The sequence below is a fragment of the Parasteatoda tepidariorum genome, chromosome 11, assembly GCF_982258835.1.
Source record: "Parasteatoda tepidariorum strain Cologne lab strain chromosome 11, Ptep-v5.0, whole genome shotgun sequence".
NCBI classification, from domain to species: domain Eukaryota; kingdom Metazoa; phylum Arthropoda; class Arachnida; order Araneae; family Theridiidae; genus Parasteatoda; species Parasteatoda tepidariorum.
The window spans coordinates 99931646-99947631 of record NC_141765.1 but is presented as its reverse complement, the minus strand read 5'-3'; the positions used below and the strand labels follow the sequence as shown (position 1 = coordinate 99947631).

The window sequence follows — 15986 nt, the reverse complement described above, 5'->3', positions numbered from 1 at the left end:
TCATAACGTAATTCATAAATATTCGTTTAGCGATCTATGAATATATTTAGGTCACCTTTCTATATCTCTCACATTAAGAGTCGGCGTATTTTAAACAGTATAAGACGAAGGCTTAGGATAGAATAACATTTACCAAAGATTCATAAGTGGTATGATATTCTTGAAAAGGTTAAAAGCTAGTGGGGTGAAAATTTTAATTCTTCAGAAACTAAAATGTCAGCTGTAATACAAAATTTTCTACTGGGAATATTTTTTTTGAAGAGTACAGAGTGTGGTTAAAAAATTTCCCACCTCTTATTTTTGAATGGTTAAGGACATTAAATAGTTCCGAGTTACTTTTGATCTTTTCAAGAATCAGAAAAATCAGATTTTCCCCAATAGAATAGCGAAGGAATTTTGCAACAAAAAGTATGCTTTACTAAGCATTGCACTAAGAGAAAAAAAATATTTAGAATATATGCAGTCGACAATGAGGCAAACGCCGTAGAAAAATAAAAGAGTCTATTTCATAATCATAAATTAAAATTCTAAATTAATTTTCACCGTCTTGACCTTAATACGAAAATTTTTTTAAAAAAACATTTGTTTAATTAAAATTCTGCGTCAAAAGGCAAAGAACACTTTTGGGGGTTACACTGGATTCCAAAAGAGGTAAATTCTAAATTTAAATATATGGCTTAATTCTTAGAGGGATGAAAAATAAAACATCTTCAAAATAGTTTTAATATTGGTTAAAAATATTTCATTCTTGATAATGAAAATTTTGCAGTTTATGTCTAGTTAATTAAATTTGATTTCTCACCAAGACCAGGAAAACACTTCTTTAAATGTTTTAAGAGTAAAGTAAATGTTGCCAGATATGAAAATAACTCTAAAACGAGTGTTCCAACGTTAAACTCAGTCAAAGCAAATCTGATTTCATCAAAACTGAATTAACTATCCGTAGCTATAACTATCCGTAAAGTAATTATAGATAAATCCAACTATAATCCTATTATTTCCTTGTAAATTTTAAGTAAAACCTGAACATAAATTTACCAAACCCTTAAGTTTTAAATTACCACTTCAGAGGTATTAACTTATTTCAGTCTGGAATAAATAGAAACTCTTATGTATAAGAAATATGAAACTAACCACTTAGTGTAACAAATATTTATTAAAAAGAACATTTTGTAATACATATAACTATTCAAAACCACATTTTGACATTTACATATTACATTCCCTCATTTACATATTAGTGTTAAACACCTTCCTTAATTACATGGAGCTCTAATAACAATGGAGTTTATTTACACAGCCTTTTACATAAACTGAAAATTTTACATCAAATGAAATATTTATTAACATGGATTTCTTAAAGAGTACATTGAGGTATCAAACAGTAAACTGGATATTTAATTGCATAATGCAAGATTATATTGAAAATTCCCCTTGTAAAAATCTGCATCAATACATAAAGAATGAGCCTTAATTATTAAGCCTGAATACATTACAATTTTTAATTGAAATTAAACAATTTTGTCATTCTGAAAATTGCGTCTCAAAAAAGAAAACAAATTTAAGATTTCAAAACGTTTTTACTTCAGAATTAAAAAGTTTCTTTTGAAATTGAAACTATTCATTAGTTTTTGAAAATTTATGTATGAAAAGCGGATTTGTGCACATTTAGCGCTTAGTTTTTAACTTTAAACTTCAGACTACAATTTTGATGAAAACTAGCTTTACTTTTTACTTTAAGTTAAATGTAACAGTTTATAAAAATTGAAAGGCAGAGAAAATAGTAAGTAAATAATCTCTTCCGAAATTTTAAAAATTTTTAACCGGATTTTTCTTTTTTGGCTGGCTTATAAATTCTGAAGACTTACAGCTATTAATCTAATTTTTACTATAATTAAATAACGTTAGAGTTCTGTTGAACACACGATCAATATAGCGAAATAAATCAAAAAGGGAACTCTTAACTATTTTGTTTAAGTGTCTATGCTGAATGAATACATAAAGTAATACCTTGTTTCGAGTTCTTAAACCAATAGACTCGACCGTTAAAGATTTAAGGTCTCTATACAGTACGAGGATACTAATCCTCCACAAAAGAGTGCATCGAGAAGTTCCGAAACGGCTGGACGAGTGTGAAACATGACGCGAAAGCAGAACGGCCGTCTTCCACTTCCACGTCATATTCCACACTAGTCTAGTATAAGGCTCCTATACTATCAGAGCTGACCTATCAAGCAATATTGGAGCAAACAAGTTAGCAAGTTAACGTTATGTTAGTATTAGTTATGTTATGTGCTTATGTTAGCTCTTTGCTCCAAAAATGAATGATAAGTCGGCCTGTCTAATTCAGGGGCTCTAGTCTAGAACATACCGAAACTTCCGATTCACCCTTGCACACTTATGCTGCAGATAGATGTCCCCAAATTGCGTAGACCTGCTATATCATCGACTATAACCGCGCTAATACTGGCTGTTTTTCATTGAGCTGTCTTTTAATTGAAGTTTATTGATAAATACGTGCAACTAGGTTTAAATTTTGCTCTCTAGAACTATATAATGCTATAGCCGCAATTTCTATTTAAAATTTCAAAATTTACTTGGGTGGAAGGAATGTTAACAGCGTAGAATTAGAATTTTGTTGAAATTTTACTTCATAGAAAGCAAAACAGTTAGCTATCCCAAAAGATAGTTAACATTTCGTATTATCTCTAACATTTCATTTAAATTTGCATAGACTATTTCTCGTCTGTTAACAATGTTCAGCTTAGGGTGGAACGAAAATGAATTTAGAGATTACAAATTACAAAAGCGCAATCGCAACATACTATGAGAATAAGAAAAATTGTTCAAAATTTTACTGTTAAAGACTTAAAAATGAACACATTAAGAAAGTTTCTACATTACCTCGTGGATTGTTTCGGCATTTTTTCAAATTGGCAAATTTCTGATAAAAACTTGAATAGACTTCTCCGACTAAGAACCTATATTTGCAGTACTTTTGCACGGGAATTTGAGAAAAACACACTGATACAATTACAGAACTTGCTAGATTTAAAAATATGCGTTCACGAACTTTTAAAACACGCATTTGAATCAAATTCTATATGTATATTTGCTTTACGTAGCACCAAACTCAGATATTTGGAATCTTAAATTGACAACATTTGAGTTATACGTAAATACGTGGAATCTATTTTAAAGCATGTAAACACTTACTAAATACTTATTCTTTTTATTAGAAACATATACACGCTGAAAGATTTAAATTTCCTTAAAAAATATTTTAAATAGTTATAAGTTATCCTGAATTTGGATAAATCTTGTAGCAATACTAAGTTAAAACATTCACAACTCCAATGGTTTTAAATTTTCGAATAGACTTGATTTAATTCACGTTCCAATTTTGCCATCTAACTTAAATTTAAACTTATTTATAAAGTAAATTCTATAATTTGGACCTTTAAGGACGTTATGATTTATTTTCGAAATTAAAATATATTCTTTTATCAGACTATGGGATATTCTGCATTCTGAAAGGATTAATTTTGCAAGGAACCTATTTTTAGTAATCTCTACCATACGTGCATCGAAAACTAATTTGTCTAGTACCCACATTTTTCGTTTTAGATTAGTTTAATGTCAAGTTAAGGATCCTGTACACGAAGTTCCTCATTGCGTTATGCCTAACAGTTAGAATTCATTATCCTTTAATGGCTATAAAAGTTTTAAAATGTGCCGACTACTTTCCAGAATGTTGAAAACCTGGTTAGAACAGATTCATACTGTGGATAGACGGCTCCAGATGCAGGACCTAGCTTACTTATAAATCATACTTATTCAATCTATTTATTAAGAAACTAGTTTAATATTACAAGAGAGACTATTTAAACAAACTATTGCAAACTATTTAAATTGATAATTATTCTGCAAACTATTTAAATTGGTAATTAAGGTTTAAGTTACTTCGTCGACCTAAAATATCACTTAACTAGGCCCATCAGGTTGAGGAATTAAACATTTGGAGTCGTGCATCCACCATCCGAATTTAATCGCTTGTGATAAAATTCTACATAAGAGTTAAATCTGAGAAAAATTTCAGCTATACATCTTTTAACAAAATTATTTGATCAAATTTTACAATCAATTTATTTCTTCCCTCAGCCGGCCAGGTGGCCGAGCGGTTAGCGCGCCTGACTTCGCTGACTTCGAAGCCAATGGCCGCGGGTTTGAATCCCGCTCTGGGCATGGATGTTTCTCTTGTGTTGTCCTCTGTTGTGTGTGATGAGTGAATGTGGCCCACCCTATGAACGGGTTTGTGGCAGTGTGGCGTGGGCAATGTTACTCCCCTCCGTGACTTTGGTTCACAGGTGCCCACTGGGTAACGCGAAATGAGTAACAACTCTGGCATCTTCTAAGGCGAAACGAATAAAGTTCAGTGCCTGCCATTCGAAAAAAAAATTTCTTCCCTTAATTGCGCATAAGTGACCATTTAACAATTCACTTTCGTATGTATTGACTAATGTAACATTGGATGAAAAAAGATTGATATGGAATATTATAAAATTTGCGATAAATTTTAAACGTTACCCTTTAGTTACAATTTCCCAGAAATATCGCGAAAAGAAAACAAATCATAAGTTTGAGGTAAGAAACGAGACAGTTTCAGGCTATTATTTAGGGTGTGTCTAATAGAAATGATTTTCAAAATTAAAGCTGTCAAGTTTAATTTTTATGTTTTTTTATTTTATTAATTTTAGTTTCCGTTGGTATAAGTACCATAAGCTCTCCAGTCATAGTAGAAGTCGCTAGTTTTTTTTTTTAAATGTCTACCGAGTTAAAAATTTGTTTTAGTTTAAAAATACAAATTTAAATTTGATTTTGTAAATACTTATTACAACAGATCCACGTTTTTAAAACTCCGCTGTCTACATCTTTAATTTACCGGTTTTGCAATATTTCATCAGAATTAGAAATTTAAAAATTCGAACAAAGCTGAATTTTAATAAAATTAGTTTGTTTCCAAAATATTTCTAAGCGTTCTCTACGCGTGAATTTCACTATTTTATAACTGAAGATTATTCAAAACTGCTTAATTTCATAACCTTAATTACAAAAATTTTTAGTGCTTCTTAATTCATAAAAATTTTAATATCTTATTTAACCGCCGAGTCAATGAATCAATGTTAGTTTGTGATTGAAATATATGTTATAGTTAGTCGTATGTTAGTAATTAGACAGAATTAATGTACATAAAAATATGAATGCATAACGAAATTCCTTAAACATGAACTGCTTTAAATTTGCTCATCCCGGCATATTTACATTAAAAAAAGAGAAAATTCAAAAGTTTTCTAAATTTATTTACTTTTTAATATATCCTTTTATCACGTGCTATACTCATAGCCCGTTTCTCAATTAAACTAACTGAATCATCTGTAATAAATATTGTTCAGTATTGAAGTTTTTAGTTAAACAGATACTTTTGGGAGCTCAAAATGTATCATTAAAATGCTTTAAGTATTTAGAGTTGAGATGAAGCAAATTCAGGCATATCCATTTAAAGATTTTCGTTATGCAAATAGACTCGGCAGAGAAATAAGATTAAAAAACAAGACTAGTTTTGTAGAAGCCCATTTCTAAAAATATATTTTATCAGAAATATAATTTCCGTTTAACGTAAGAAATCACCTGACAAGTTGAAATATTTGTTACTATCAAATTTGTTACCTATCTAATTCATTGAAGGAGAGAATGAGTATAATTATTTTAAACTACAGATTTTAAAACTTAATTACTAAACAGTTACGTTTAAATTTTTCTTAATCATTTCGTTCTTAAATTTGATATAGTTCTCATTAATGTTTTTAATTAATAGAAAACGCAGAGTTGTTATTGCCTATAGATACTACAGAAATGCTTGAAAAATTATAAATTTAGATACGTTTGTTTAGTGTAATTTATCCTAACACACTTATAAATACGCAGATAAAAACAAGACTGTAGTATTAACACGACAAACATTCAACATTATGTCTTTTCAATTGAGGTACACTATGATTAGGGCGAGCCGGCCAGGTGGCCGAGCGGTTAGCGTGCCTGACTGCGAAGTCATAGGCTGCGGGTTCGAATCCCGCTCTGGGCATGGATGTTTCTCTCTCTTTGTGCTGTCCTCTGTTGTGTGTGTGTATGATGTGCGAATGTGGCCCACCCTATAAACGGGTTTGTGGCAGTGTGGCGAGGGCAATGTTGCTCGCCTCCGTGACTTTGGTTCACAGGTGCCCACTGGGTAACGCGAAGTGAGCAACAATTCTGGCATAGTATAGGCAAAGACTCAAATTCAATGCCTGCCATTGGCAAAAAAAATTAGGGCGAAAAGAAATTTTGAAAAAATGCGGAGTTTTGATGTGACAGCGAGTCTTAAGCCTTAAGGGTTTTAAATATAAGCGATGATTACACAGGCAGATTCTGAATTATCATAAAAATTTTATTTGGAACAGTATACACGTTACCTTAAATACTAAAACTGCTGCTTAATAAATTACTAATGAGGTAGTATTTATTCATTGTTATCAATTTGATAGTTTGCTTTATTTAGGTAACAAAATGTGCGATAATGCATATTCTGTTTTTTTGATATCCAAACATGTCGTTACTGCATAAAAGTTCTGAAATTTAAAATGAGAGTTTAATTATACCGGTTTTCCGCTGCTCACATTGATTTGTTAAAATTAAAACAAATATAAGAGTTACTTTAGTATATTTTCATAAATTTGGAGTTGTGAATTTTATCAATTAAACGTTTCATTAAATCATTTTTTACTCAAGTTATGCTTTAAATTTTCAGATTGATTAAGTGTATTTTAAACGTAGATTTTGAAACTAGCACATTTACTTCAACCGATTCTTTAATCTGAAATACGTATCTAATAACGTATTTAGTGGAAAATAAGGGATAATTTAAAAATTAGTAATACCAAAAAATTCGATCTAATGTTCTATTTATCTAAGTATGCTTAGTCTGAGAATTTGACTAAAATACTTTAATTTTCAATTCCCTGAATTTAATGCTTTGAAACGCAACTTTAACTGGCACTCAAAAAATTCCTTTCAATATTAAAACTTTAGATTTTAGCTTCTTTTACAGTTTAACGCAAAAACACCAAAAAATTTTAATTAGTTCTTTAGCGTTGAAAGTTAATTTTTCTTAGATATTAAGTCATAGCTGATAACGAGTAATAGTTAACAATAAGCTTGCCTTAAAAATTTTAAGACTTACCAGCACGTATATATAATACACAGCCGAGATATTCGAGAAGGTGCAACGAATTTGCAAACACTAAGACTAACTGCAACTAATTTTAGATATTTAATGGGTAAATATGACTCATTAATGAATAAAAATTTATGTATGATAAATAAAAAGAATATTAAGATTTGAATTTTCTGTATGTTTAAAAAAGCTTTGAAATAAATTTTAGAAAAAGGTACCTAAAATTGCATATAACTTTTGAGTCTGGATTTAGATTTAATTAAAAAATATATAGCTCAATTCTTAGGAGAAATTTAAATATTCATAAAATAAGAGTAGAATTTTCATATCATTCAAGGAGAATATAAAATAAACCTCTTGTTTAGTTGAAGTAAGGTACAGTGAGCGCTTCTGTTATGTCGTAACGACAAGGCAACTAAAGTAGGCCATCTTGGTAGGGAACGATCCTCGTGGCAACAAGGTCAGTCATGGAGATCTTGGTAGGGAACGATCCTCGTGGCAACTAGGTCAGTCATGGAGATCTTGGTAGGGAACGATCATCGTGGCAACTAGGCCAGTCATGGAGATCTTGGTAGGGAACGATCCTCGTGGCAACTAGGTCAGTCATGGAGATCTTGGCAGACTACGGCTCTCGTGGCAACTAGGTCAGTCATGGAGATCTTGGTAGGGAACGATACTCGTGGCAACTAGGTCAGTCATGGAGATCTTGGTAGGGAACGATACTCGTGGCAACTAGGTCAGTCATGGAGATCTTGGTAGGGAACGATCCTCGTGGCAACTAGGTCAGTCATGGAGATCTTGGCAGACTACGGCTCTCGTGGCAACTAGGTCAGTCATGGAGATCTTGGTAGGGAACGATCCTCGTGGCAACTAGGTCAGTCATGGAGATCTTGGTAGGGAACGATCCTCGTGGCAACTAGGTCAGTCATGGAGATCTTGGTAGGGAACGATCCTCGTGGCAACTAGGTCAGTCATGGAGATCTTGGCAGACTACGGCTCTCGTGGCAACTAGGTCAGTCATGGAGATCTTGGCAGACTACGGCTCTCGTGGCAACTAGGTCAGTCATGGAGATCTTGGCAGACTACGGCTCTCGTGGCAACTAGGTCAGTCATGGAGATCTTGGCAGACTACGGCTCTCGTGGCAACTAGGTCAGTCATGGAGATCTTGGCAGACTACGGCCCTCGTGGCAACTAGGTCAGTAATGGAGATCTTGGCAGACTACGGCCCTCGTGGCAACTAGGTCAGCGATGGAGATCTTGGCAGACTACGGCCCTCATGGCAACTAGGTCAGCAATGGAGATCTTGGCAGACTACGGCCCTCATGGCAACTAGGTCAGTAATGAAGATTTTAGCAAACATGGACATCTAGTCAGAAATGGAGATCTCGGAAGATGTCCCCAGGGACACGATATGGCGGTGAAGTACTCAATACAAAGCCTAGTGTTAAAATATAAACTGTCCTTACTTTTATGGTAAAATTAACATAGGTCTTTTAGTCAAAGAGAGACAGTGTCTGATATCCGAGCGTCGAGGGAAAGTATGACCATTAACATTATGCACAGGTCTCCGTTAACCCCATTTGTAGGTAGGCCCTTGAAACGCAAACCCCAGTCTGCATTATTTCACTAAAAATGTTCTTAAATCTTATTACGGTGGTCATATTAGTCCGAACATGTAATTCGTACTCGCAGGACCACCGAACTATGTGCGTACTTTTCAAATCGCTGGAGTAAAACAGAAATCTATATAAGCAAATGCAAACCAAATGCGAATGAAAACCCCCGAGACTAACAATGGTGCAGTCAAAATTTCAATTATCAAAAACTTTAAATAACCATGAAATTAAATGATATTTTTACTTTTGAGTGAGCGGGGATTACTGAAATCTAATATTTGATAAAACTTTTGTGACGGTTTTAATTTTAGAGCTTTGTGGCGAATAACTAAATTTCATCAGTATCCTGACCATTCTAAGCGGATTTTCAGTAGAAGTTGAAAATATCCCTCACCAAGAAACTGAAGGTGAAAATTAATTTCAGATATGAAAAATATAACGTAGGGCTCAATACTGACGCAGCGGTAGAGGGATCATGGCTAAAAGCTCCTTGCCGTCAGGCTAACCGTGGAAGGATTTGCACAATTTTATAAGGCTAAATTTATTAAACAGTGTTTCAAAATTAAATTTAAAGTTAAAGAGCGCACGAAACACTTTTTTAAAAGAAACTAGATCAAAAACTACTTTGTCATGCTATGCTAACAGTTCTAAAGTCAATTGTAACGCATCAATTTCAAAATCTCTATATTAATGTTAGAATTTTGAATCTTAAATTTCAAAACGACAAATAGAAATAAATATATCAACATTGAATTTATAAAATTTAATATATTTAATGCTTGATAAAAAACAAATATACACTTGCATCCTAGCGTTTAGTTCAGCGCTAAAATTATACAAAATCTAAAAGCAAAATTCAAAAGTTTACTTTAAAAACGTGTCGAGTAAAGAATCAAAATCAGCGTTTTGTAAAATTCCTTTAAATTGCACGAAAATTCTAACAAAAAAGAATTAGAGAATATTGTCTTTATATAAATTAATATAATACTTAATATATTAAAAAAGGAACCTTTTAATTTACTCAAATAAAGCAAAAAAATATGAGTTTCTACATCTATTTTCATCAGTCAGCATGAAAAAATTACTATTTCATTTCTAAATATCGGAGTTAAAAAATTTAAAAGGCTTTGGAAAGCTAATTAATTAAAGTTAAAGTGTGAATAATAAAAAAAATTTGCTGAAATTACCCATTTTCACCTAGTTTGATACCTTCAAAATGTTTATTTTATTAAATAGTTAGATGAGTCAAATGTTTTATAATACAATCCGTGGTAAAAATGCTACAGAGTAAATACATTAAAATTTATATTAAACAAACTACTTGAGTAGATCAAAATAAATCTTAACTTACTTACCCATGCATATCTGATAATTCTTCTGCAAGGAATATATTTTCAATCCAGTATAAGCAATCTTTTTGTAGTAGAGTCAAATAACACTTTTAAGGTAGCTTCCTGGATCCTGTAACAGATAAATTATACTGTGGTGTATCTTTTATCTAATGTAATTTAACCCTTTAATGGGCTTTTTGTTTTTAGGAAAATTAAAGTATTTTTGGAATTGAAATTGTTATAAGAAAAAAAACTCATTTAGTTAATAAAAATGCCATTTCTTTGTGGTAAGCATATTAAGCACGACCTATTCCAAACTTATTGACTTATTTCTCTTTATTTATAAAATAAATTTCATCAATGCTACAATCTTCCAAAAATTATGCATTTTATATTTTTTATAAGTTCTTAAACTAACAAATGGTTGCCAATTTTATTCAAACGCTCTTCAAGAAAGCTGAAGTTATTCACAAATTGAAACCTAAATTAAAAATGGTAAAAAAAGTTCACCCTAGTCTTTAAAAATGGGTGGTAAGTAGAAAGGGTTAAGTTGGCTGATGAACGTTGTATACTTATGACTAATATATCGATAATATTAGACAATTCAACGACAATACTAGAGTTCGGTGTTACATATTTATGTGGTTAAGTTAAAATCTCTAATTCCAAGAATTTGAAAAATAATTTAAAAAAAATAAAAAAAAAAACTTTTCGCTCATTTTACAGTCTTCTGACAAATTTATTTTCTAGTCTGAATGACATTTCAACTATTTTCGAATTTTTAAAATCTGTTTACTTTAAGTCGTGAAAAAATTACTAGTTACAGAAAATTACCGAACGACCCAACATAATTTTAGATATATGTTCGTAGCTAGCCATGGTTGACCTACGAAGGAAATACGCAGTAACATAAACGACCTATTCTTAGAAAGTTACAACGCGTTTCTTTACACAGTTTCAAAATCATGAATAGATTGCTCATAAAATTAAAATAAGCCAACAATGTACGCAAGATCTTGAATGTATACAACTAGCAATTTATATATAACAATCTGATAGTGTTTTAGTACGAAATTGTTTAATATATTTAGCTAAAATTATGCTATTTACTGATTTTCATGCCCCTTTAGATTTATCAGGATACAGTTGAATCTCCCAATAGAGAGATTTATAATCGGAAAATTAGATAGTATTGATATTTATCATCTTTCTATTCTAATTTTCAATTAGCCATTATTGATGCCAGGAGGTACGCAGATGGACTTTGCTCCAAAGTTCGTAAAATTTATAAATTTAAATTATTTTGTCTGCAAACTTTTATTTTACAATTTATTGAATTAAAAGGATAAAATTTCTTTGAATTTAATCACACCAGCTGGAAAACATTTGCGCAAATGCTAACGAACTATATCACTGCATAACAAAATTAAATGCATAAAAACCTTCAATATAGAAGACATTTTGCTTTTGTTTAAGCAAACATGTTTTCGCTTCTTGAAATAATTAAAAAATTTGGTATACGCTAATCGTTACTAAAATATTAATATTTCAAAATATTGAGATTAAAACTATTTGGAATATAAAAGGAAAGAGTATGCAACTCAGTTTAACTTAGTGCGTACCCTTGCGTAAAATATACAAACGTATAAAAGGTATAAATATTTTTTAACAATGAGTGGAACTTACATTTAAAGTTTCAAACAGTAAATTAATTAAATACTTGGAGGGAAAAAGGATAAAGTTTAAAAAATAAGTACAATGTTTTAAGTACGTACAATGTCTGGAATCATTCATTAACTGCTACTAATACTCAAGTTACAGGCTGTTAAAAAAATAGCAATAATTTAAATTTTAAAATAGCCGTTTCGTAAACTTTAGTTTGTTTTCCATAAAAGAAAATAAGCAATACGATAAGTCAGTTTTGCACAACAATATAAAACTGGTTTTAATTAAGCGTAACACTGCAAACTAATAATCAATTTGAAAACTAACACTTTAAGCAGGCTAAGATCTTGTCAGAAAATTCAAATAAAATTATTTTTAAAAATATCCAAGCTAGTACGCTAATAAACTAGGTATACTAATTATTCTTAAGAGTAATCCCAAATCATTGAAAAATACTAGCGTACTATCAATCTCGAAAGTTTAAAAACGTGTACAAGCTAGAATTAAAAAGACTAACTTTTGAGTTCGCGAAAGAAAAAGTCACCAATAAACAAACTTCAAAAATCTTGCAATAGCGGGTAATACATTTATTACTATTTAAAAGAAAAGAGTTAAAAATGAGATCTGTGAGCTAAAATGAAAATAATGTAGAAGAGTTTCCAGATTATGAAGCTGTGAACATATACGAAGACTAATATTTACTTTTTTCATTTGCCAGAGATGATTTGGGATAGTAAACTGATGGTGAATTAAATATTTCTTACACATAAAAAATTAAAATTTAAACTTGGAAGTTATGTATTATGTTTCGTTTCCTTGTATTTATTAACGAGACAAAAATATGTTGACTTTTCTCTCAAAACATTGGTAAGGGTTAGCGGTTAATCTATCAGCATGAAAAAATTACTATCTCATTTCTAAATACCGGAGATCAAAAATTTAAAAGCTTTTGGAAAGCTAATAAATTAAAGTTAATGTGAATAATAAGCAATTTTCGTCGAAATTACCATTTTCACCTTGTGTGATACGTTCAATATGTTGATTTTATAAGATAATTCGATGTTTAAAATTTTTTATAATTCAAATTTATGATGAAAATGCTACACTAGAGTAAATACATAAAAATTTATATTAAACAAATTTCTTGAGTAGATCGAAATAAATCTTAACTTGCTTACCTGTCTATATCTGATAATGATAAGCAGCATTCTTCTGCAAGGAATAGATTTTTCAATCTAGCATATTCAAACTTTATGTAGTAGAGTCTCAAACATTGATTATAGGGAAACTTCTTGGATCCTGTAACAAATAAGAAAAATAAATTATGCTGCGTACACAGTGGCGTACCTTTTTTATATTTTTAAGTAATGCACTTTAACCCTTTAATGGGAAATTTATTCCTAGTAAAGGTAAGTAAAAGTATTTTTGAAATTGAAATTGTTAAGAACAGCAATTGATATAAAAAACTCATTTAGTTTATAAAATTGCTATTTTTTGGTGGTAAAGTATATTTAGCACGAGATCTATTAGGAACTTATTGACTTTTCTTTATATATATATATAGAATAAATTTTATCAATACTACAATCTTCAAAAGAATTATGCGTAAAGGATTTATTATCTTCAAAAGGATTTTTAAACTAACAAATGTTTACCAACTTTATTCAAACGCACTTCAAGAAAGCTGAAGTTATTAACAAATGGAAACCTGAATTAAAAGTGGCAAAAATGTTCACCATAGTCTTTAAAATTTGTGGTAAGTATACCCCCTTGTTGACCTTAGAAATGGTTAAGTTGGCTGATGAACGTTGTATACTTATGATTTATATATATCGATAATATTAGACTAATTCTACGACAATGGTAGAGTTTGGTGTTATTTATACGGAAAATTAAAATTTCTTATTTCGAAAAGAATTGGACAATTATATATAATATTAGAAAGTATATATATACTGGAATATTGGAATATTAGAAAGAATTAAAGACTTAATATTTTAGTTTTACAGTTTTCTGACAAATCTCCTTTCCAGCTTGTATGACACTTCCACTATTTTCGAATTTTTAAAATCTGTATTTAAGAAGTCATGAAAAATGACCAATACAGAAAATTACAGAACGACCCAACACAATTAGATAAATGTCGCAGCTAGCCATTGTTGACTTACGAAGGAAATTCTAAAGTACTCAGTAACCTCCACAATCTATTTAGAAAGTTACAACGCATTTCTTTACACAGTTTTAAAATCATGAATATATCAGACATAAAATTAAAATAAACCAACAATGTAATGCAAAATATTTAATGTATACAACCAGCAATTTATATATAACAATCTGATAGTGTTTTAGTACTAAATTAAATATAATCTGTTAAAATTAGCAGAAGATTTAATGATTTCGCGTCCTAGTAGATATATCAAAATACCGCAGAAAATTTATAATCTGAAAATTATACAGCATTTTAATATTTTCCATCCTTACATTATTTTTCTAGTCTAATTTTAACTTTTTGAAGGAAATTGCTACAGTTAGAATTTCTATTGACTAATTTGTTAGTCTCTATTATTTATCTCAGGAATAACAGATGGAATTGGGAGCAAAGTTTGCAGACAAAGTAATGACAATTAAATATAGAAATTCTATAATATTTTATTATTTAATGACTTATTGAAAGAAAAAGTTAAAAAATTTATTTGAATTTATCTCACCGGTTAGAAGATATAGCACTTGCGCAACTACAAACTAACTATATCACTATGCAATAAAATTAAATTTTGTACAAATATTTTACCGAAAGAACAGTGAAGGAGAGGAACGATCCTCGAAATGCATAGGGTTGTGAAACCGAATGAAAATGAATTCGTGTGACTGATAAAAATAATTTGATCACAAGAAGCCTTCAATATAGAAGACATTTTGCTTGCTTAACCAAACAAGTTTTCCCTTCTTAAATTAGTGAAAAAAAATCTGCCATACTCTAATAGTTATTAAACTTCATTTCAAAGTATTAGGATTAAAACTGTTCTGAAGATAAAAGGAAAGATTATGTAACTCAGTTTAACACAGCGTATTAATACCATTGCAGAAAATAGACAAACGTATACAAATTTATGAATATACCTCTTAATATTGAGTGGGAATTACGTTTTAAGTTTTAAACAGTAAGTTAATTTGATATTAGTGAGGGAAAAAAAAGGACCAAGTTTCAAAACTATGTACAATTTCTGGTATTAATACATTGTTGCAAATACTCAGGTTATAGCCTTAAAAAAGAGAAAGCACATAAAGTTTTTCATTTATTGCTTTGTAAACTATAGTTTGTTTTCCATACAGGAAATTAAGCTACACGATAACCCAGGTTTACACACAATATAAAACGGGTTATGATTAATCGCTTAACAAGTAATTTTAATCTAAACTAATAATCAATTTGAAAACTGATACCTTAAGCAAAGCTAATATCTTATCAGAAAATAAAGAATATTTATAAACAATCCAGGAACGCACGTTATCATACTAGGTATATTAGTTATTCCTAAAAGTAATCCCAAATCATTGACAATTACTAGCATACCACACAACTAGAAAATTTTTAAAGACATGTAAAAGTTAAAGAAATATAAAAACTTACTTTATAGTTCTTCCAAGAAAAAGTGATCCATAAACAAACTTTATTTAAAATGAGCGGTATTTAACATATACGGTATACATAACCATAACGGTATTTAAAATGAGACAAACTACATTATGTCTACCTCTTACATAAAACACACAAGCAGCGAAGGCCGTGCTTCGTATTATATATCCCTTAATATCGATAACGATTATTTTCCAGCAAAGTTGATTTGAGTTGAGTCAATGATGAAGAGGGTGTGTAGTACTCGCTTTTTTTGATATAAGCTTTTTTGAGCTTGGTTTTTGTTGATTTAATTCATTTACGTCGCACTAGAGCTGCACAATGGGCTATTGACAAGGGCCTGGAAAACATTCCCGAGGATGATCCGAAGACATGACCTCACAATTTTGATCATCTGCAGAGGGGATGGCACCCCTGCTTCGGTAGTGCACTTTACGGTAGAACAGTTTAAATAGGACCTATA

At 30.6% G+C, this 15986-nt stretch overlaps 1 long non-coding RNA gene across 1 annotated transcript; it reads right to left on the bottom strand.

The window, feature by feature from the left end:
• Positions 1–7356: 7356 nt before the first annotated feature.
• On the bottom strand, positions 7357–15659 carry LOC147802014 (uncharacterized). Its single transcript, XR_015430298.1, has 4 exons — positions 15518–15659; positions 13062–13182; positions 10243–10348; positions 7357–8709 (listed from the first exon to the last, which is right to left on the bottom strand). It is a non-coding gene; the product is annotated as an uncharacterized LOC147802014 (long non-coding RNA).
• Between the last annotated feature and the right edge of the window lie 327 nt (positions 15660–15986).